Source organism: Oryza sativa, chromosome 4 (assembly GCF_034140825.1).
Source record: "Oryza sativa Japonica Group chromosome 4, ASM3414082v1".
NCBI lineage: Eukaryota > Viridiplantae > Streptophyta > Magnoliopsida > Poales > Poaceae > Oryza > Oryza sativa.
In genome coordinates, this window is record NC_089038.1 from 10,720,839 (window position 1) to 10,742,380 (window position 21,542).

At 47.7% G+C, this 21,542-nt stretch overlaps 1 long non-coding RNA gene across 1 annotated transcript in view; it reads right to left on the reverse strand.

Annotated features, from left to right (window-relative positions):
- Nucleotides 1-15,279, reverse strand: part of LOC136355979 (uncharacterized) — a 35,073-nt gene extending 19,794 nt beyond the window's left edge. The window contains exons 1-2 of the long non-coding RNA XR_010740591.1: nt 15,167-15,279; nt 14,651-15,076 (exon numbers count right to left, since the gene is read on the reverse strand). This is a non-coding gene — a long non-coding RNA (uncharacterized lncRNA). The remainder of the gene's footprint in view (nt 1-14,650; nt 15,077-15,166) is intronic.
- Between the last annotated feature and the right edge of the window lie 6,263 nt (nt 15,280-21,542).

Sequence of the window (21,542 nt, forward strand, 5' to 3'; positions counted from 1 at the left end):
CGTTGATCTTCCGCCGTTGTTTTGGTCACCGGTGAGTTCGCCGCGTCGCCCTCTACGTGTTGGTGTCCTCCGTTCGTGTCGTCGCGCCGTCGTTCGCCGGCGAGCTTGCGCGCCCGAGCCGCCGCCGGTGGTGACGTCACTGCTGACGTCATCGTCGTCGTTTCCCGTGGCCCGGTCGTGGACCGATGGATCTTGGCCGTCCGTTTTGGATGAATCGATCTCGGCCGTTCGTTTCCGTGAGTCGCCGCCGTGCACCGGGTTCACCGCGAACCCTAGCCGCTGACGCAATAATTCCCTTTTCCTTTTCAAAAATAATTCATTATTGCGTCATAATTCAATTAAAATCTATATAAGTGTTTTAAACCGATTTAATTTTTGAAAATTCATAACTAATTCATCTTAGCTCGGATTTAGTTGGTTCAAGTCTAAATTTTTCTAAAATTGAGATCTACATGTTAAAAATTTCCACATGTACTGTTCATGCTTGTTTATGTGCTGTTTTGGTGTTTTGCTCCTTTCTGTTTAGATTCCAACGTTTCCGAAGAGTCCGTTTTCATAGGAGAAGAATTTGAAGAGTTCCAAGGCCAGCAAGGCAAGTCACACAGATCCCAAACAACCCTTTGAGCATGTTGATCCCGTTTAAAGCTATTGTTTCTATTCAACTATTGCATTTATTTTCGAATGTCATTGGGTGGAATTAACCTATTATTTGTTATAGCCCTTTTGTTCTTGATTACTTTATTCCTTGATACCTTGGGTTATTATAACTTGACTAGTTGGGCTTTATATATTGGTTCAGCTAGATATTAGATATGATTGCTTAGCCATGCTTAGAAACATTAGTACACTATTGGGATAACTTATAATTCACTATTATTTAATGATGGCTTAATGATAGCTCACGATGGTCAATCGTGATTGGTTAATTAATTAATTTGCCAACTAAAACCTGATAATGGTGGGTTGTGAGCACATGGTTTTGATGGTCGTGCTCATGACAATTAAGGACCGGTTCACGAGTTTCGGTTGTGAAACATTAACCGTGCCAACCACAAGCCAGCGTGGGCAATGGCTTTACCTTTTGTATAGCATGGTTCATTGCGGAGCACCAGACTGAGAAGTGGCGGAGATAAGCCCACGGGGGTCGCTGGGGAGTCCATGCCTTGTTTATAAGGGGGTGATTATGATCCAGGAACGGTGCACTGTGGTGGATTGTGTTGTGCGAGGGGTACTGTCACAGCTCCTTTCCGAGGTACCGTGGTGGTATTGAGGCACATGGTGACATGTTGTGGGGCTGTGTCTTGTGGGTACAGTGGTACACCTCTAGCCAGAGTAAAACTATTCGAATAGCCATGCCCGTGGTTATGGGCGGGTCTAACAATGTCTTTCGTGATTAGTTTCACACTTCTCACCATAATAAAAGATGCTATAACTGGTAATAATTTGTTTAGCTCCTGGTTTGGAATGGTATATTCCTGGTTTGGAGATAGATCTGTACAGCCGGGTATGGTTGTTCAGGATGGTTGGGCCTGAGCAGCATGGGTGTGCTGTTTAGTGTTGATTAAAATTGATGATTAATTACTTTACTGTTTTATAATTCTCAAATGTTTGCTAAATGCTGCTTTTGCAAATGAAACCCTACTATGCCATCCTTTGTTATCCTGTGCACTTGCATATTTGCTGCGTGGCTTGCTGAGTATGTCTTATACTCACCTTGCAATCATTCATCAGAGGAGGAGTTCTACAGTGATGCTGATGGTGTGGAGGATTAGGTGTAGCCCTGGTCAAGCTGCCTGTGGAGTGGAGTCGTCTGCGCCGTTTATCTTATTTGTCCGCTGCTTAGATATTTATTGATTGAGAGGAACTATCTACCTCTGTAATGACATTTTATTCGCTTATTAATTAGAGTAATAATTGTACTCTATTATCAATTTGTTATTGAGTGCCTCGGCTGATTCCTGGACGAGGGTTCACACACATGTAAGCATTTGGAATTTTGGATAGAAATTCCGGGCGTGACAGCGAAGAGGGGCGCGAAGTACCGCTCGAACTCTTGGAAGGGGTAAGGGTCGAAGCACTCGAGCACATGCACAAGTACGCCACAAGCACTTCGGCAAAAAAGTTCGACCCACAGAGCTGATGCCTGGTCATCTTGTCTTAAGGAAGAAGGCGAATCCAGTAGCGGTTGGCAAGCTTGAATCAAAGTGGGAAGGACCGTACCTCATCAAACGCAAGTCCAGGATGGGATCTTTTCGCCTAGCGACACTAGCAGGCGAGGAGTTCGACCATTCCTGGAACGCCGCCTCTCTCAAGCGCTTCTATGCCTAGAATGGGTGGCGCCCAAATCGCCAACTTGTAAAAATGTACATAGTCATGTAAGCCTTTCGGCACTATATAAGCCTTTCGGCAAACAAACAAAAAAAAAGAGGGGGAAAAAGGGGAAAAAGAAAAAAAACTGGATGTAGGGTTATTATCCACTATGGAGAGAGAGAGACGTCGCGAGCTTGAATCCGGCGAGGAGGAAGGGCGGCGAGAGGCGGAAAAGGGCGAGGGAGGTGCGGGGAGGGTTTAAATAGGGTTGGAAGGGGGAGAGAGCGGCCAGAGGGGAAGGAAACCGGCGCGGGAGGTCCGGCCGCCATCAATGGCGCCGGCGAGATTTGCGGGGGCAAATCCGCCCGTTTGAACGCGAGAGAGAGAGAGGGAAAAATGGGGGGAAAGGGAGAGGGGATCACGGGGAGTGATTCCCCCCACTTTATTGCACGCGGGGACGGCGGGAGGCGGCGGGATTCGCGGTGGCGGTGGCGCTAGGGCGCGGGGGAGGTGGCAGGAGTGGCGGGAGGAAGAGGATGACGGGTGGGCCCCACCCGTCAGCGAGGGTGGCGGGCGGGCCTGCCCGTCAGCGGCGCGCGCGCCCGGAGAGGCCGAGTGGGCCGCGGGGAGAGGAGAGAGAGGGGGAGGGAGATGGGCCGAATTCGGCCCAAGGGAGGGAAGGGGGACTTTTTAGGGTTTTTCTTTTTATAAAATCATCTTAACTTTGTTTATTTCTTAATAATTATTATTTGTGTTCTGAAAATTTCACTAAAATTTATCTTCGCGAACTTTAATCTGCTCTGAGTCGGCCTGCTCGGACGGCACTCGAAGACATTTCTTGAGTTGCGACACATAGAACACATCATGCACGTTGCCCAAGGAGGCGGGCAGCTCCAACTGGTAAGCGACTTCTCCGCGTCGAGCAATGATACGGAAAGGACCCACAAACCGAGGTGCGAGCTTCGCTTTCGTCTGAAACCGGTGTACGCCTCGCAACGGCGTGACCCGGAGATACACAAAGTCATCCACTGCGAATTCCAGGTCACGGCGTCGGTTGTCTGCATAACTCTTCTGCCGAGACTGGGCCACCTTTAAATTCTCCCGAATGGTCCTCACCTTCGCTTCAGCTTCTCTCAAGATATCGGTCCCGAACACTTGGCTTTCCCCAACTTGGTCCCACAATAGTGGTGTCCGGCATTTGCGGCCATACAACGCTTCGTACGGTGCCATCTGTATGCTGGCTTGGTAGCTGTTATTGTAGGAGAACTCGGCGTAGGGGAGACTCTTATCCCATGTCTTACCAAAATCTAGGACACATGCACGAAGCATATCTTCTAGGATCTGATTTAGACGCTCGGTCTGTCCATCTGTCTGCGGGTGATACGCGGTGCTGAAATTTAAGCGGGTACCCAACTCTTCTTGGAGCTTCTTCCAGAAATGAGAGGTGAACTGGCTTCCCCGATCAGATACAATTTTCTTAGGAACGCCATGGAGACTCACGATCCTAGCGAAGTAGAGTTCAGCTAGTTTGTTCCCTCCATAGGTGGTCTTCACGGGAATGAACCGAGCTACCTTGGTTAGTCGGTCCACGACTACCCATATAGAGTCATAACCGCCTTGGGTTTTTGGAAGTCCGGTGATGAAATCCATCCTAATTTCATCCCATTTCCATTCTGGTACTTGTAGAGGTTGGAGAAGTATGGCCGGCCGTTGATGCTCTGCCTTGACACGCTGGCACACATCACAAAGGGCCATGAACTCTGCAATTTCCCGCTTCATACTAACCCACCAGTATTTCCCTTTCAAGTCTAAGTACATCTTCGTACTGCTAGGGTGGATGGAATAAGGACTTTCGTGAGCTTCCTGAAGTATCAGCTGTTTAAGTTCCTTGTCGTCCGGAACGCATACACGATTTCCGTTCCATAGGGTTCCATGTTCATCTTCTATGAATCCAGCGGCTTTACCTTGTTTCATATTCTTAAGGATCCCATGCATATCTGGATCATTCTTCTGAGCCTCGCGGATTTGATCGAGCAAGGTAGGCTTGGCTTCTAGCGTAGCCAAGAATCCACGACCAACTATGCTTAGGTTCAGGGCTTCCATCTGTTGATGAAGTTCCGGTGGAATGCCACGGACGCCAAGAGTGTTGCAACGGCTTTTTCGACTTAGAGCGTCGGCGACCACGTTGGCCTTACCAGGGTGATAGTGGATTCCCACATCATAATCCTTGATGAGTTCTAACCATCTTCTCTGCCGAAGATTCAGATCCGACTAGGTGAAGATGTATTTCAAACTCTTATGATCGGTATATATTTCGCAGCGATTCGATTCCCAATGAGATAATGCCGCCAGATTTTTAGAGCATGAACCACAGCGGCCAACTCCAAATCATGGGTAGGGTAGTTGCCTTCATGAGGCCGTAGCTGGCGTGAGGCATAGGCTACCACATGACCTTCCTGCATGAGCACGCACCCTAATCCTTGGCGCGAAGCGTCACAGCACACCATGAAGTCCTTGCGAGTATCCGGTAAGATTAAAACTGGCGAGGAAACCAGCTTTTCCTTGAGAGTTTGGAACGCCTTCTCGCATTGCGGGCTCCACACAAATTTTTCTTCTTTCTTCAACAACTGTGTCATGGGTCGAGCGATTTTGGAGAAGTTCTCGATGAACCTCCGGTAGTATCCTGCCAAACCCAAAAAGCTGCGAACCTGAGTAACTGTCTTGGGTTGCTTCCAATCAGTGACGGCGGTCACTGTTTCGGGGTCCACTGCAACTCCTTTAGTAGATATCACGTGCCCTAAGAATTTGACTTCGGACAACCAGAACTCACACTTGCTAAGCTTGGCATACAATTGATGTTCCCGCAACTTTCCCAACACCAGACGGAGATGCTGTTGATGGTCTTCCTCTGATTGTGAGTACACCAGAATGTCGTCAATGAAAACCACAACAAACTTATCCAAGTACTCCATGAACACTTTGTTCATTAAGTTCATGAAGAAGGCAGGAGCATTGGTTAGACCGAACGACATCACCGTGAATTCATACAGTCCATAACGCGTGGTGAATGCGGTCTTCGGGATATCTTCTTCACGAATACGCAATTGGTGATATCCGGAACGAAGATCGATTTTAGAAAAGACAGTGGCATCTTTAAGCTGATCGAACAGATCATCAATCCGGGGAAGAGGGTACTTGTTTTTGATAGTAACTTCATTGAGAGCTCTGTAGTCAACGCACATCCTCTTTGTCTTGTGTTTCTTCTCCACAAAAATCACAGGAACACCCCAGGGGAAGGGAAGGGGGAAAAACAAGAGGGGAAGGGAAGGGGGAAAAGAGGCGGCGGTCCACGGCTCACCCTAGGTCGACGGCGACGACGAAAAAGGCAGCCGGAGCGGAGGAAGGCGGCGGCGCGGCTCGAGTCGACGGGGTCGACGGCGCTCCGGCGGTCGGCGACCGAAACGGAGAGGTGGACGAGGTCGGCGAGGATGCGACGAAGCCGACGGAGGCGGCGTCGAGGTGGGAGGCGGTCCGGGGCGACGACGGCGGCGGACCGGAGCTCGGCGGCGACGGTGGAGAGAGAGAGCGACGTCGCGAGCTCGAATCCGGCGAGGAAGAAGGGCGGCGAGAGGCGGAAACGGGCGAGGGAGGCGCGGGGAGGGTTTAAATAGGGTTGGAAGGGGGAGAGAGCGGCCGGAGGGGAAGGAAACCGGTGCGGGAGGTCCGGCCGCCATCAATGGCGCCGGCGAGATTTGCGGGGGCAAATCCGCCCGTTTGAACGCGAGAGAGAGAGAGGGAAAAATGGGGGGAAAGGGAGAGGGGATCACGGGGAGTGATTCCCCCCACTTTATTGCGCGCGGGGACGGCGGGAGGCGGCGGGATTCGCGGTGGCGGTGGCGCTAGGGCGCGGGGGAGGCGGCGGGAGCGGCGGGAGGAAGGGGATGACGGGTGGGCCCCACCAGTCAGCGAGGGTGGCGGGCGGGCCCGCCCGTCAGCGGCGCGCGCGCCCGGAGAGGCCGAGTGGGCCGCTGGGAGAGGAGAGAGAGGGGGAGGGAGATGGGCCGAATTCGGCCCAAGGGAGGGAAGGGGGACTTTTTAGGGTTTTTCTTTTTATAAAATCATCTTAACTTTGTTTATTTCTTAATAATTATTATTTGTGCTCTGAAAATTCCACTAAAATTTATTTACGCATTTTAGGCTTTTAGGAAATTTACAAAAATCCTCTAAGCCTTATTTGGCTTTTAACTTTGCACATTTTAATTGTTGGAGGCTTTCACACGGATTTTAATTATTCTAGGCATAATTTAAAGGATATATTTTAGGGTCGTTTTGGGACGTGACACGCGCATAGCAGTCGCCGTATGCGGTGGCGCAGTCCGAAACCGAACCACCAGCCTGTTGGGTCCATTCGGAGAAGTCGAAGACCGAGGCATCTTCGGAGGGGTCACCGCGCACTTTCGCGCCCATATCAGTAAGGGCGAGGCGAAGCGTTTGGCACGCTGTCCGCGCGGACTCGGTGGTCTTCACCATCTCCTGCGAAAACCGCCGCGACTCCTCCGCAGTGCTTGCTTCGGCCTTGCAAACCTCCTGCCGAAGAGCCTCCATCTTCGGCTCGGTAAGGTTGTAGTAATCTATAAGCACGGCGGTGTGGGCCTTCTCTTTCTCCAGTTCGGCCTTTAAGCGATCGACTTCGGCCCCAGCTTCTTTCCCTTTCTCCAGTTCCGATTGGAGCCACTTGTTTTCGGCCTTCGCCTCCTTAAGGGTGTTGACAAGGGCCTCCATCTCCAAATTTTTGCGGCCTAATTCATCATCCTTGGCCCGAAGGTGGTTTTTGAACCCGTCAAGACAGGCTCGTACGGTTCGCTCCGTTGAACAGTGAGCTGCAAGGATCTGGGTCCAGAATAGGAGCGGCGAAGAGAACAAATGTCAGTTATAAAAAAAAAAGGAAGAGAGAGGGAGAGCAAAAATAAAATAAAGGGGGAAAAACGTTCCCGAACAGCCAGGCTTTTTATAGCAGAGCACCCCTCATCGAACTCATTCAGTTCGGTGAACAAGCTCGGGGCGCTGGCGGGCAGTACAAGATTGCTTACCCCCTCCACAAAAGGAAGGATGTCACACCCCGAAGTTCTCCTCCCAAGCCTAAAATTTAATTTATAAATGACCCGAAGAAAATGCCGGTGCAAATCAAGAGAAAACCCTAAGGAAGTAATACAAATAATAATCGAATCTGGCATGTGGAATTTTTTCTTGAGTTCTACATGTCGAAATTCACTAACAGGGATTTTTAGTGGAATTTTCAGAGCCCTAGAAATAATTTTAATCAATTAAAATTGAGCATGCAATATTTTAATTCCAGGGAAAATCCTTTTCTTCCTTTTTCTTTTTCTTTTTCCCCCTTTTCTTTTCGAGTGGGCCGCCGGCCCATTCTCTCCTTTTTCTCCCCTTCCTCCCCGCTGGGACGGCCGCAGGCCGAGGCCCAGCCAGGCCGCCCCGCCTCCCTCCTCTCCCGGGGTCGCCGACAGGTGGGGCCCACCTGTCGGGTCCTCCCCCAACCTCCCGCCGCCCACTCCGGTCACCACCCCCGAAACCGCCGCCGCCGCGCCCTACCTCCCCAGCTTTCCCCGCGCCCGCGCCGCGTCGCCCGCGCCCACGCCACGTCGCCGCCCCCTCTCCCCGCGTCTCCCGGCCGCGCCCGCGCACGAGAGGGGCGGGATTCGATTTTTAATCCTCCCCACCTTCTCTCTCTCCTTCCCCACGTCGCCGGCGGAATCAGACGCGCTCGGGTCGTTCCTGACCTTCCCGCCCCTATAAAATCCATCCCCGAGCTCTCCTCCTCGTTTGTCCTTTTGCCGTCTCTCTCTCCCGAGCTCTCCATCGTCCCCGCACCGTGCAACCACTCGCCGCCGCCGGCCCTGTTACTCTGGCCGCCGCTAGCCGCCGCTAGGGTCACCGCCGCGCCGCGCCGCCGTCGCCTTCGGGTTCGCAAGGACGAACTCCATCTCGTCTGCCCCTTCCCCGTCGGGATTCATCACCGGAATTCGCATTCCCTCGCGCTCCGGTGAGTTCAACCTCTACCGCCGCCTTCGGCCATGAACGCCGGTCACCGTTGTTCATCTCCCTCCCTCTAATCTCTCTCTTCTCCTTCCTTGGGGCACCCCGAATCCCGTCCGCCGGTTGCCGTCGTCATCCCGTGGCTCGCCGTCGCCATTCGCCATCGTCTTCCTCCGCACCGGTCACCCTCGGTGAGGCGCCCTCTCCCCTCTATTCCCCTCCCTCTCCCTCCTAGCCGCCGCTTTAGCGCCGCCGCCCGTTAGCCGTCGCTTTAGCACCACCGCCCGTCGGCGCCGCCTTTGCGCCGCCGCCTCCGCCGCCGGTTGCCGTCACCGGCAACGCGTGTGCGCGCGCCGTCGCCGTGGCCGCTTGGCCGGCCTTGAGCCGAGCCGGGTCGCCACCGCCCGTCCGATCTGCCCCGAGGGCGATCTAGGCCGTCGGTCCCGTGGACCGGCGGTGGACCACCCGCGTGGTCCCGGTCCACAGTGAACCGCCCCCCCCTGAGCCACTGCCGAGTGGGCCCGCGTGCCGGCGCCCCTTTCCTCCCTCTCCCGAGTCGTTGGCCAGTGGGGCCCGTGTGTCGGCGCCGCCCCATCCTGTGCTGACGTCAGCCCTGGAAGGCTTTATTGCGCAATAATTCATTAAGGTTTTTCTTTTATAGTAATAAACACAGTGAATCTTCTAAAATTTATAACTAATTCATCCGAGCTCCGTTTAGGCCCATTCAAGTCTCAGTAAATCAAGAAAAATGTGTGGAATCCATTTAAAATGGTTTTGTTCCCTGTTTCAGTAGTCTTATAGCCTGTTTGCAATGTTTGCCTTGTATGTCGCTAGATTTGGGTTCTTCCGACGCTCCGGTGTAATTCGAAATAGTCGCCGAGGTTCCTCCAGCAGCAAAGCAAGGCAAGTCATGCTTGTCACTTGATCATGTTGATCCTATATTGCAAATGTCCTAATGTTTTCTTTCAAATACTGCATTTTGTTTTGCAATAATACTACGGGATGATTACCTATTGTTACAGCCATGCTATTTTGATACCATGCTCCTTTGTTAGCTTGGGTTATAACATGAATAGATTTTGGACTAGGAATTGCTTAGCCATGCTTAGTTCCACTAGCACACAATGGGGAAAGCTCAATAAAACATAGCCTTTAGGTTCATTTGGTAAGGTTGGTTTAATACCACCGTTTTGGTGTTAGTTAATTAAAATAAATCACATGCTGGGCTGTGGGTGCATGGTTTTGCTGGTCGCACCCATGGCATTTAAGGACCGGTTCGCGGGATGTCCTAGAAGAACTTATCGTACTTACCACAAGCCAGCGTGGGCAACGGCTGGGCTTGTAGTGTAGCTTTCCTCTAGTCGACGCATCCAGGCAAGGGTGGGCGTGATGGAGCGGGGCGGGCCCTGCGACGGCCTCTGTCGCTTCCGGATTCACCTAGGCACGAGAGGGGACTGCCCGTTGCCCGCTGGGGACGGGGGTGAAACCTGAGGTGTGGTGTGCTTGGCTAGAGGGGGTTATGCGAAGGGTCCTGTCACGGCCTCTTTCCGGTATGTCGTGGTGGCATGTCGGCGCACGGAAACGTGTCGTGGGGCTATGTCTTGTGGGTACAGTTGTACACCTCTGATCAGAGTAAAACTATTCGAATAGCCGTGCCCGCGGTTATGGGCGGTCAACCAGATTCACTGTGATTAGTCTCACCCTAGCTTAGTCTAATGAAATTGGATAGTATAGGTGGATGGTTGGGCCTGTTGCAATGTGGGATAGCGTTGGACAGCGGATGATCAATATTAATTAATTATTGCAACTGTTTAATTCTTTCAACCTCTGTATATAAATGCTCGCTTTATGCAAATGAACCACTCTAGCTCTCCTTTGATAATTCCCTGCATCATGCCCCTATTCCGGTATGACTTGCTGAGTACAGTGGGTAGTACTCAGTCTTGCTCTATTTTTTCCCAACCCCAGAGTACGAGTATGTGTCAGATGTAGGTTTCTCTGAGGAGTAGGCTTCATCCGTGCCGTCGAGGATGCCTGTGGAGTGGTGTTCCTGCTGCAGTTCTAGTCAAGGCTTAGCTCCTGTCGTCTTTCGTTTTTCCGCTGCATTTATGTAAGACTTTTATGATGTTTGTAAGACGTGGATCTGAATGTCAACATTGTCGTTTGTGTACCCCGGCCGGTCCTGGACGGGGATTTTAATGCACATTCTGCTTGGAATTCTATTCGGGAATTTCTGGGCGTGACAAAGGAGGTCGGCCCGCGTCTCAAAATCGCCAGGGGCGAAGCGGGGTAACGAGAGAGAATATTCCGAAGCGGACGTCTCAACGGCCGCTCTCTTTCCCTTTGCCTCTGTCAGCGGCGACGCAACCGGCTAACGCGGAGGACTGCCGAATACTTTCGCCGCGGCCATCACGATTCTTTCTGCAGAAGCCGAAGCCCCAGCGGCGGTACTACTGCCCGCTCCAGCAGCGCCGAGTGGAGGAACGGGGGCGGCCGAAAGATCCAGGCTGCGTCCAGCGGGCGAAGTCGGAGTCCCATCAGAGGACTCATCGTCGCTAAAAACGCGAGCGACATCGACGAATCCTTTCTTCTTAGCCGCCTTTTTGGCAGGACCTCCCTTAGCCGCTGTGCCCGAAGAAAATGCAACGAGGGCCTTCGCCTCGTCTAAGTCTTTCTGGCGAAGGGGGGAGCTATTCGACTCCACCCCGGTCTCGTTATGGCCAGGACTCGGAGTAGGGGTATAGCCAGGAGTCTCAGCGCGGCTCCCGGCCGCTTCACCCGTGGTCTTCTCGACCACGATCTCCACCTCCTCTTCTTCACCCTCCTCTTCACCGTTATGTTCTTCGGCATCCTCCTCGTCATCAGCATCAGAGTCCGACGAAGCAGGAGCCCTACGCTTCCTAGGGGCAAGCTTTACCTGACCGCGCATCCGTTTCCGCGAAGGTCCCGTTTCGTCATCGGTCTTGTGGGGATTCGCACAGGGAGGCAGTTCGCCATTGTAAACCCGGTTCGCCTGACCAGCTGCCTGCTGTGTCAGCAACTGGCTGTACTCGACGACAGACACATCGCCGATCATCTTGCGGGCTTCGGCTTCAGCTTGGTCAAGGTTTAGCACTGTAAAGGCAAGGAGGGGGAATCACCGTTTTCGAGTTCACGGTTGCGAAGAATATGGCGCTGAAAAGCTCGGCGTTAGGCCCAAACCCGGAAGTCCGGCATGCCCAGTTGAAGATAGCGATCCGAACAAGCGCCGATGGGCTCAGCTGTGGAAGTTCCACCTGGAAGAGGCGAAGGATCTCCTGCAACAACACGTTACAGGGAAACCGTAGCCCTGCCTCAAAAAAGACGGCGAACACCACCGTCCGATTGTCGGTTGGTTTTGGCACCACGGCTTTCCCTGGGGCGAAAGCCTGCCCCTCAACCAACGCCCCAGAGCTGACCAGCTTCGCCAGCTCGACGTCGTCCATAAGAGAAACCCCCAAAAAGGCGGTGCTGTCGTCATCGACTCGGCCGGGATCCAGCCCTTTCGCCGAAGCAGGGTTTGGCTTGCGAGGGGCCATGGCAAACGGTGCGTTTGCAATGGCGAAGAAAGAGAATGGGCGAAACGCTTGAGGGGTCAAGAGATGCTGCGAAAAAAGAAATGGAGAAAGAGAGCGCACGCGGTAAAATGGCAAGCGTGGCGGTGAAAAGAAAAGAGCGGCGGGAATATATAGCTCACCCGGGCGACCGTTCGCCTACTCACCAGTAATAAAGCGCCACGTGTCGCAAGGGTAGGCGAAACGGTAAATTCCCTCCGTCTGAGCGGCACAGTAAAAAGCCCACGATGAGAAGGCCCAATACTGTTCTGTTCGGCCCGAGAAAAGAAAATATATAAACACCAATCGCAGGAGACGAAGCGCGGCAAAATAACACCAGCTGCACAAGTAACAAACTTCATTCGCAGGAATAATGTAGGTTTCGGCAGGAGCATCGTCGAAAGAGGGCGCCACATACCATACCACATGGCTTGTATGGTCTTGGCCGAAGCTCCAATCTCACCCTTGCCCGTGAGGGGCTTGTTGGCGGATGGCATGAGGCCCTTCGACCAGATCTGCCGAAACCCGTGGCGAAGGCTATGGGGCAAGAACGGCGTGAGGCGAAGAGTCGTACGAGTGCCCTGCCAGGCCAAAGGCGTCTCAGGCGAAGGGTTCAGGGCGAAGACTATTTGCCGAAGGAAGACGACTTCGCCATTGCAAGTTCGTCCCCGCAAGGGCCGAGGAAGCCTTTCCGGCCCATCAAGCCTAAGGGCCACAGGGCCGGCGATCGCCAGACGACCCATCAGGGGCCCATGAGCCCCTATAACATTATGTACCCCTGTAAATGTCCCTTTCATAAGTGTAGCCATGTAGGGCCATGTAATGGAGGGGATCCCCGAAAAAAAAGAAGAAATTCAAAATTCAATACACTTCGTTTCCTTCCAACCACTGTTGAGTAACCACGTCCTTCGACGTATGCAGTTGTCATTTCAACAACATTCTAAAATGCATGATTTGTGCACAGCGAATAGGTACTGGTATAAAATGAATTTAGGTGAAATAATTTCTATTTTATCTCATTTTATTTGGGAGTTATGAATTTTAGAAGTTTCGTCGGTATAGTGTAGGATTTACTTAGTTACTATTGTGAAATGCTGTTGTAAGGTGATTCTTATCAAGTTTATGTTTGCTGGGGTGAAGATATGTGTTTTCTAAGACTAACACATTTGGTTTCATAATTTTTAGAGTTAATATGAATTCTTTATGTATTTTACAAGTTATAACGTGTTATAAGTGTATAGTGTTATATAGGTTCATGGCTTTAGAGGTTTAGGTCCAGAACTTGCCTCATATAGCTAGTGATGTATGAAATGAGTATTTTAGTTAACTAATCTAATCTTAGTTTATAAAATTTTAGTGTTCAAATTACTTTACTTCACATTTTACAAGCTAGGGGATGTTCTATGTTAGAAACTTAACATATCAATCTAGAGATTATTATATGAGTTAAGGATACTAAGTTTTGGTGGAAGGGGATGGATCTGTGCCTTCACTGGTTCAACAAGTTTTATTTGGATTTATTTGGAGCTACCATGCATATATATACTTTTTCATATGTATTGTTTAACCACTACTATGTGTTTAGTACCTATTCTACCAAATTAAGGTTCAGAGCTATGGTCTGTAAAGAGGGTGCTATAATTCACTCTACTAGGTTGAAGTATATTACTTGCTGGTTCTATAGAAAATTTGGTTCACTTCATTTAGACTATAGATGAATTTTCTACAAATGTTACAATTTAAGGTATGCTCCATGTTGCTTATTCCTTACTTAAATACTTAGGGGTTTTCATTATACTGTAAGTATGTATTTTTATTTTATAACATTGAAGTGCACAACTCTATGATTCTACTGAATTTGGGTTTACTCAAAAAGGATCTAATATGAATTTTATATAAACTTCTAAAGTTCAGCTTATGTAAAACTAGTCATTTTAAAGGTAATAGTTTTAGAGGCATTTGATGTATAGTATGTATACTATTTCATTTTGCTTTATAGGAGAACATAAGTTGGTGGATCTGTAGAAACTGAGTTTGCTCCAAAATGAGTTGAAATGAATTTTGTATGCATTTTATAAGTTTGTGCATGCTTTATGTGTGATTTAACTTGGATAAATTTTAGAGGATAAATTTGTACTGTGAGTGCAAGTTTTTATTCCATAAAATCAAAGTTCCCAATTTGGTGAGTTCACAGAAATTTGAATCATCTTAAAATGAGCTATATTTAATTTTATATGGATTTTACAAGTTTTAGTTACTGTTCTTTTATAATTTGAGATTTTGTTCCTAGGGGTGCACTGTCAGTCTGAGGCCAATATGCAAAAAGACCCCTAGGGTTTCAGGAAATCAACCCGCAGTCCTATGACTGTTCTGTGTGTCATGAGCTTTTGCATAAAGGACCCTACATGAACCTAAATTCTTGTGAGGAGGTCCCTGGTTCGAGCTGAAGCAGATCAAGCCATGGCTGAGCTCGATCTCAAGCTTGCCAGCGGCAAACGGTGGCTCGTTTGAGGGTGCGACCAAAAGACAAAATTAAGATCATGCTATTGCGGTTCCATTCCTCTACTTTTCTCGGTCAGTGGACATCGGAGTAACGGCAGCGGCGAGTCCGAGCGGCGGCTGTGCTTAGGCTGCTACTGCATGTTGAGTTGGTGCTCGATTCTAAGTGAATGAAATGCATGAATGCAATCCTATGGGCTCAAGGGTGCTCACCGAACCTTGAACGAGGCGCGGGAAAGTCTGGACAGCGGCAGCGGTGAAGAAGATGGTCCGGCGACGGTGTAGAGCTCCGGGAAGACGGCAACGGCTCGATCCACTCATCGAATTGACATGCATGTGTTTTCATGGGGTTAGTGAGGTCCCAGGGATGGTGTATACGCGAAGAATCGGACAATGGCTCACCAGAGGAGGCGGAATCGACAATGGCGATGGCGACCGGAGGTGAAGAAGACGGTAGCCGATCTCCGCACTCGTAGCACATCCTTCGAGATTCTTGACGGAAAATGGAGAGGAGGTCGAGGCGAAAACGCTGGCGCGACAGCTTGGCCCGGCTTGGTCCAGATAAGCGGGAATGGCGATGAAGTCGCTGCGGCGGTGCACAGAGCGCGCTCTAGAGCGACCATGACATGACGGCGTTCCCGCTGCTGTAGAAGATGAAATGGAATGGGATCAAAACCAAAGTTGTTCGGCATGGTGAGGTGAGAATGGAACGAGTATGAGTTAGAGATGGAGACGGCTCGACGACGGTTGGCGATGTCCCTCTTCTTGGCGGCCGGCGACGAAAGAGAGGTGGAGAGAGAGAGCTGGAGCTTCCTCCCTCGGTTGGATAGGCACTGGAATGGTGGGTGAAGAGTGGCGACGCAGCTGGGTGGAGGTGAAGCCTCCGTTCGGCGCTGCCACGTCGAGGCCACGCGTCGAACGCGCCCGAGGGCTGTCGGCTCGGTCTCTCTCTCAGTTCTGGTCGGCTAGAGATGTTGCACAGAGGAAGGGCAAGCCAAGGAGGCTGCCAGGTGGGTCCAGGTCGGTGTAAGCTAGGTGGGGGTGTGAGGGATGGGTAGATAATTGGGTGTAAGTGATTTTGGACAAATTTTCAGGATTAATTCTCTTACCCTTCCTTTGTAACTCCATAGTTTATTTTGTGGCCAGGATAAATTAGTGTGAATTTTTGGAATGATAGTTGAAGATACCTAGATTCTATTTTCTTTGGTTGCACTTAAAAATTTTAGATAGATTACTCACAGAAATTAGAGGAATATGGGTTCTTTGGAAACTAGTTCGAATTTTTAGGAGACCTAAACAGAGAAGATAAATTCTGGAAAAATTATTTTTATTCATGATAAATGACCTAGTATTTGAATAAATTATTTTACTTATACACTTTTATGAAGTTAAATGCACTTTTAGACAAAGTATGGTTTTAGCCGATTAGGAATTATAATTAGTCTATTATTTGACTGTTTTGACTGATTTATTCGAGGTATCAAATTTAGTTATTAGATTATACCAAAATTACACTGAGTTTTATATGTTAAGTAGAGCCTACATGAATTTTCCCACGATTTTATCTTGCACGAATTATTTTAGATGATTCGCAAGACTTATGTCTTATATGTGTTTCCCTTTTCCTAAATGCATGTAAATGTTTATAAAAGTTATATTTGGACTCTCATTAACGATGTTGATATGTTAGAATTACAATTTACATTACACATGACATAAGCTCCTTACCTATCTATGCATAAGTTTACTTTAGTATTAAATTAAGAGAATGCTTATAGAGATGATTAAGATACAATATACCTTTTTTTTAGTGGATAGAATATACCCTATATGAGATAATTTATTTGGTCACTTCCATGTTCATGACTAGTCTTCAGATGGATGACCAAATTAGTTTTGTGGGGCTTGACATTGGCCTTGTTGATATATTTTAAGGTGTATTATGGTTCCTATGTATTATTTTCCATTAGTTAGCGCTAGGCCCTAATGGTTTAGTTGTTTGTCTAGATTGCAATTATATTCATGAGACCTATTTATGAAATGCAAAACAAAAATCCAAATGCATATGAAGGACTCAAGTCAAAATATGATTTATGCGAGTATGCATGCTTTCACTTGGGTTGCATCCAAGTCCTAGGTTAAAGATGAAAAAGTTTTAATTTGTTCTCAAATTTTATTCATGCAAGAGTTGGATCAACTACACCTTTATTTAAAATGGAAATTTTTGGTTTACAAAATTGAAGAACTTCCCTTTCAACTAGTTTTGATGGAAATTCCTTAATCCTAGAATTCAGGTATGTTACAGGAGCGGTGGCAACGCAACAGCAGCAGCGGCAGCAACGCGGCTTGGTCGGCAGTGGCAAAGCGACGGCGAGTAGTGGGGCAACAGCAGCTGCGGTACATGCAGCGAGCAGCGGCACAACTAGGGCAGCAGCGTGCAGCAGCTACGGCACAGCGACGATGACACACACGAGTCTTACACAAACATCTACCAGAACGGCGGCAACCAGAGAGGATGAGGCGACGGCGACGGTCCGACGACAACACACGGAGACGACGACGACGCTAGGCCAAACATGATTAGATTAGATTTGATTAAAACCATAGGGAAAGAACTATACCGGTGAACGGTATAGGAGCGGTGGTTGCCGGCGAACCACGGCACACTAATGCAAACGGAGGGCACCGGGCGGTAGAGAAGGCGACGGCGATTCTTACCAACAATTACGCGACGACGAACAATGAAGGAGATAGCCGGCAACGAACTCCAAAGGGCGGCGAGGTTCGGGTCCACGACGACGACGATTTTCCAGCGACGAGCGGCGGCAACGGAGGGGTGGACGGGCTTCTCCTCGGTGCTGCGATGCCGAGGGAGGTGGCGGCTGCACTCGGCTCTGTCTGGAGCTGGAAGACGACACTGTAGCGCAGGGAGGTAAACTAGACTTTTGGGCTGGGCCGGAAGGGAGCACCAATGATCATTGAATTGTTTGAAATACTTCCAATGCTCTAATAATTCCAAGAAAAATCCTGAAAATACTTGAACACTGTAAGTATTTAACAAAATTATATCTAGATCATTTATTGATTGATTTAATATTTAAATAATTTCTGAACTGCTCTTTGTATTATTAAAATTAGGAGTTGAGCTCTGAAAAATCCGAGAAAATTCCAGAGAGTATAGTTAACCATGGAGAATTTAACAAAAATTAAATTCAGCAATGCTTTATATTTAGAAAATTTTATTTCCCACATTTAACTTCACTTGTAAATTAATGAACATTTAATATAAATTCTATTAATAATTTATTAAATAATTTATAAATCCTGAAACGAAAATCAGGATGTGACAAATCTACCCCCTTACAAAGAATCTCGTCCCGAGATTCGGAACGGCAAGAAAGAAAGAGGGTATAGGTAAACTGCAGTGTGTCTTATTATTCCATAACTTCGGTAATTATTCAAAGGCTTTAAAGAAAACTACTGCTGCTTTGGAACTGATGGCTAAGCTGTATCCCTTGAAGACGCAACCGACACTGCATTTGCCCCTGTGAGGACGATGTTGTTGACTTGACCTTGTGGCTGTTGACGCTTTGGCTTCGGACACTCTCTTACGAACTGACCTGGCTCATAACAGTTCAAACATACCCGCTGGTCCCTTCCATTATTGCTACCTTCCTGAGACTGGTTCTGCTGAACTGGCACTAATTGAGTAGCTTTCTCAATGTTAACCTCATTGCTTGCATTAGTCTCCGAGTTGATCTCACCACCGATATTCAATTGTTGCGACTGTTCTGGACCTGCAGAAGAAGATTCACCAATTTGGAGTGGATTGATACGCCGCCTCTGGCTGCTACCCTGTGCCTCATGGGAAACAATCCTTCCTCTCTTATAGTTGTCCATCCTGTTCTTCTTATCTTCCAGTCGAATTGCTTTATCAACCAGCTCCTGAAAATCTACATAGTCATGAGAGATCAACATAATTGACAGCTCATCCTTCAGACCTTCCAAGAACTTCTCCTGCCTTTCTTCGTCAGTACGCACTTCTTCTGGAGCATAGCGAGTTAGACTGTTTAACTCATGAAGGTACTTTGTCACGATACGATCCTTTTGTTTCAGTGTCCTGAACTCACGCTTCTTCATAGAAACAACTCCTGCAGGTATGTGTGTCTTCTTGAATGCTTCAGTGACCCAAGTGATTGTCCTAAATTGATCCATTGGTCCAACTTCCTGATCCACTAGCATTGTTGTTGTTTCCACTATAGCTTGCTTTTTTTTTTGATCCGTTGCAGAGTTGGAAAAGTTAGAAGGAGAGGGGTTACACTAAAGACAAAGACCGTAACCAGGTTACCACTGATCTGGTGTGTGTAGACCATTATATTGTTTAAGTTCATTAAGCAAGCAACCTAGTATAATTACACGCTCATCATTGAACCCTTCACGGTGACGATTGACCCTAGCATCCTCCTATCAAACGAAAACACCCCTTACGCAGCGATCACAAGGAAGGAACAGTAGTGAGGAGAAAGTACGTGCGGTCAACCATCACCGCCGATGTATGGCATATGTTAATTATGTATGATTATTAGAATTTTTAACAATTTTCAATCATGCATATGCTAGTTATATATGATTATTAGATTTTTTTTAACAATTTTCAATCATGCATATGCTAGTTATATATGATTATTAGAATTTTTAACAATTTTAAATCATGCATGTGGTATTTATATATGATTATTATAATTTCTAACAATTTTAAATCATGCATTTGGTATTTACATATGATTATTAGAATTTTTAACAATTTTAAATCATGCATATGCTAGTTATATATGATTATTAGAATCTTTAACAATTTTAAATCATGCATGTGGTATTTACATATGATTATTAGAATTTTTAACAATTTTAAATCATGCATATGCTAGTTATATATGATTATTTGAATTTTTAACAATTTTAAATCATGCATATGCTTATTATATATGGGGCATTTGCAAATTTGCCACCGGTTTTTTGAATATTGCAAGGATACCACTCGAATGACAGTTCTAGTGGCATTTTTGCAATTTTCTAGTGGCAGTTTTGTAATAATGATTCAAAGTAGTGGTAAATTTGCAATTGCCCCATTATAGGTATGATCCACTTAATTTACTATAGACAACAATATATTTTAAAGGTTTTGTCATTAATTTTGTGACTTTAAATCATTTTAATGCATTATTTACTATTTTAGAAACCCATATGTAATGAAAATTAATGTGGAGTGTTATTATCTTTAGTCCCGATTCTTAACCCTAACCGGTTTAAAAAAGAATTTGAAAATAGCGGGAAAAGAGTTTTAGTCTCAGTTGTAGCCACCAACCGGAACTAAAGCTATCTTTAATCCCGGTTGTTCTCACCAACCGAGACTAAAGATCCCGGGGTATATATGCCCGAGGCACTCGTCTTTTCCACCAACACTTAGAAGTTTTTCTCGATCTCGGCTTCATCTCCTTCGCAGCCGCCTAGGGCATCACTCGCTCCAACGCCGCCGTCGTCTCGCTGTCGTCGTCGCCGCCGTCGCCGCCGACACTGCCGCTGACGCCACCACCGCATCTCTGGGGAGAGAGCCGCTCGCGATCTCGATCTTTCTCTCTCTCTCTCCAAACCACCGCCGCTTCGTCGTCGTCGTCGTCACGCCACTGCCAACGCCGCCACCACTGCCGACGCCGACCCCGATGCCGCCACTGCCGCCGCCGCCTCGTCCTCGTCACGCCACTGCATGCCGACACCGACCTCGACATCGCCACGCCGCCGCCGCGTCAATGCCGAACGGGAACGAAACGTGAACGTGAACGAATGCGAAATGAAACGTGAATGAACGTGAACGAAACGTGAACGAACACGAACGAATGGGAACGAACGTGAATGAATGTGAACGAACGCGAACGAATGGGAACGAACGTGAACGAATACGAACAAACGGGAACGAACGTGAACAAAACGTGAACGAAACGCGAACGAACATGAACGAAACGCGAACAAACGCGAACAAAACGTGAACGAACGCGAACGAGACGTGTATGAATGAGAAAACGAGTGGAAAAATATATGTTCCTTTGCATTTAGACTAATATTTTTTTTTTGCATGTTGCAGAAAAGATGTCGTCGTCGTCCCTCAAGCCTAAGTTGTAGCTAGCCCTCGGAGGAATTTGCGCAGGAAAGTAATGTAAATATATGATTATTTAGAGTTACCATATATGATTATTAGAGTTTTAATATAAGATTATTAGAGTTTTAATATATGATTATTAGAGTTAGCATATATGATTATTAGACTTAGCATATATGATTATTAGAGTTTTAATATATGATTATTAGAGTTAGCATATATGATTATTAGAGTTTTGTAATAACAAACGGATGACGAATATTTCTTGTATTAACAGATGGTTGATCGCGATGACGAACAGATATGATACGATACAATCGCCGAGGGAAGCAGCTATTGACGGTCATTATCAATTAGTTTCGACCGTCAATATTACCAAAAAAGAGAACTAGTGATGCTTGCAATGCATAAATATGTTAGAACAATAATATTCCACTAGTAATAGGTATACTAACCTTTTGTAGAGAATGACAATAAAATAGGGGAGAATCGACATCAACTCAGACGATAAATCAATCGGACGATGTCGAGAACCAGTCTTATGTATGAATGGGCCAAGAACTCAGAATTGACACGACACACTGGGCCAAAATTCACAAGTCTACGGAGAGGAACACCAGAGGAGGCCACCAGCCAAAATGTGGGCTGGTTGGGATGGCCCCTGGTTCGGCCGAACCTGCTGTGAAGCCGCTGGATGCAGGTTTTTAGGGAACGGTGGAGATTCACTCCTTTGGCGGTTGGAGGGTATTACCGACCTTTCCAACCGCCATAACCATCATTACCTACCTATTTAAGGAGTTCACTCTCTTCACTTCAATACACACCTCAAGCAATAGCTCTCTCATTTCTCTCAAGTTTAGTTTAGTAGTATCTAGCTGGTGGAATAGGAATAGAGTAGAAATCAGGAGTCTGGAAGCCTTCGGAAGAGTTCGGGTATGGCTCTAGTAGCTTTTCTC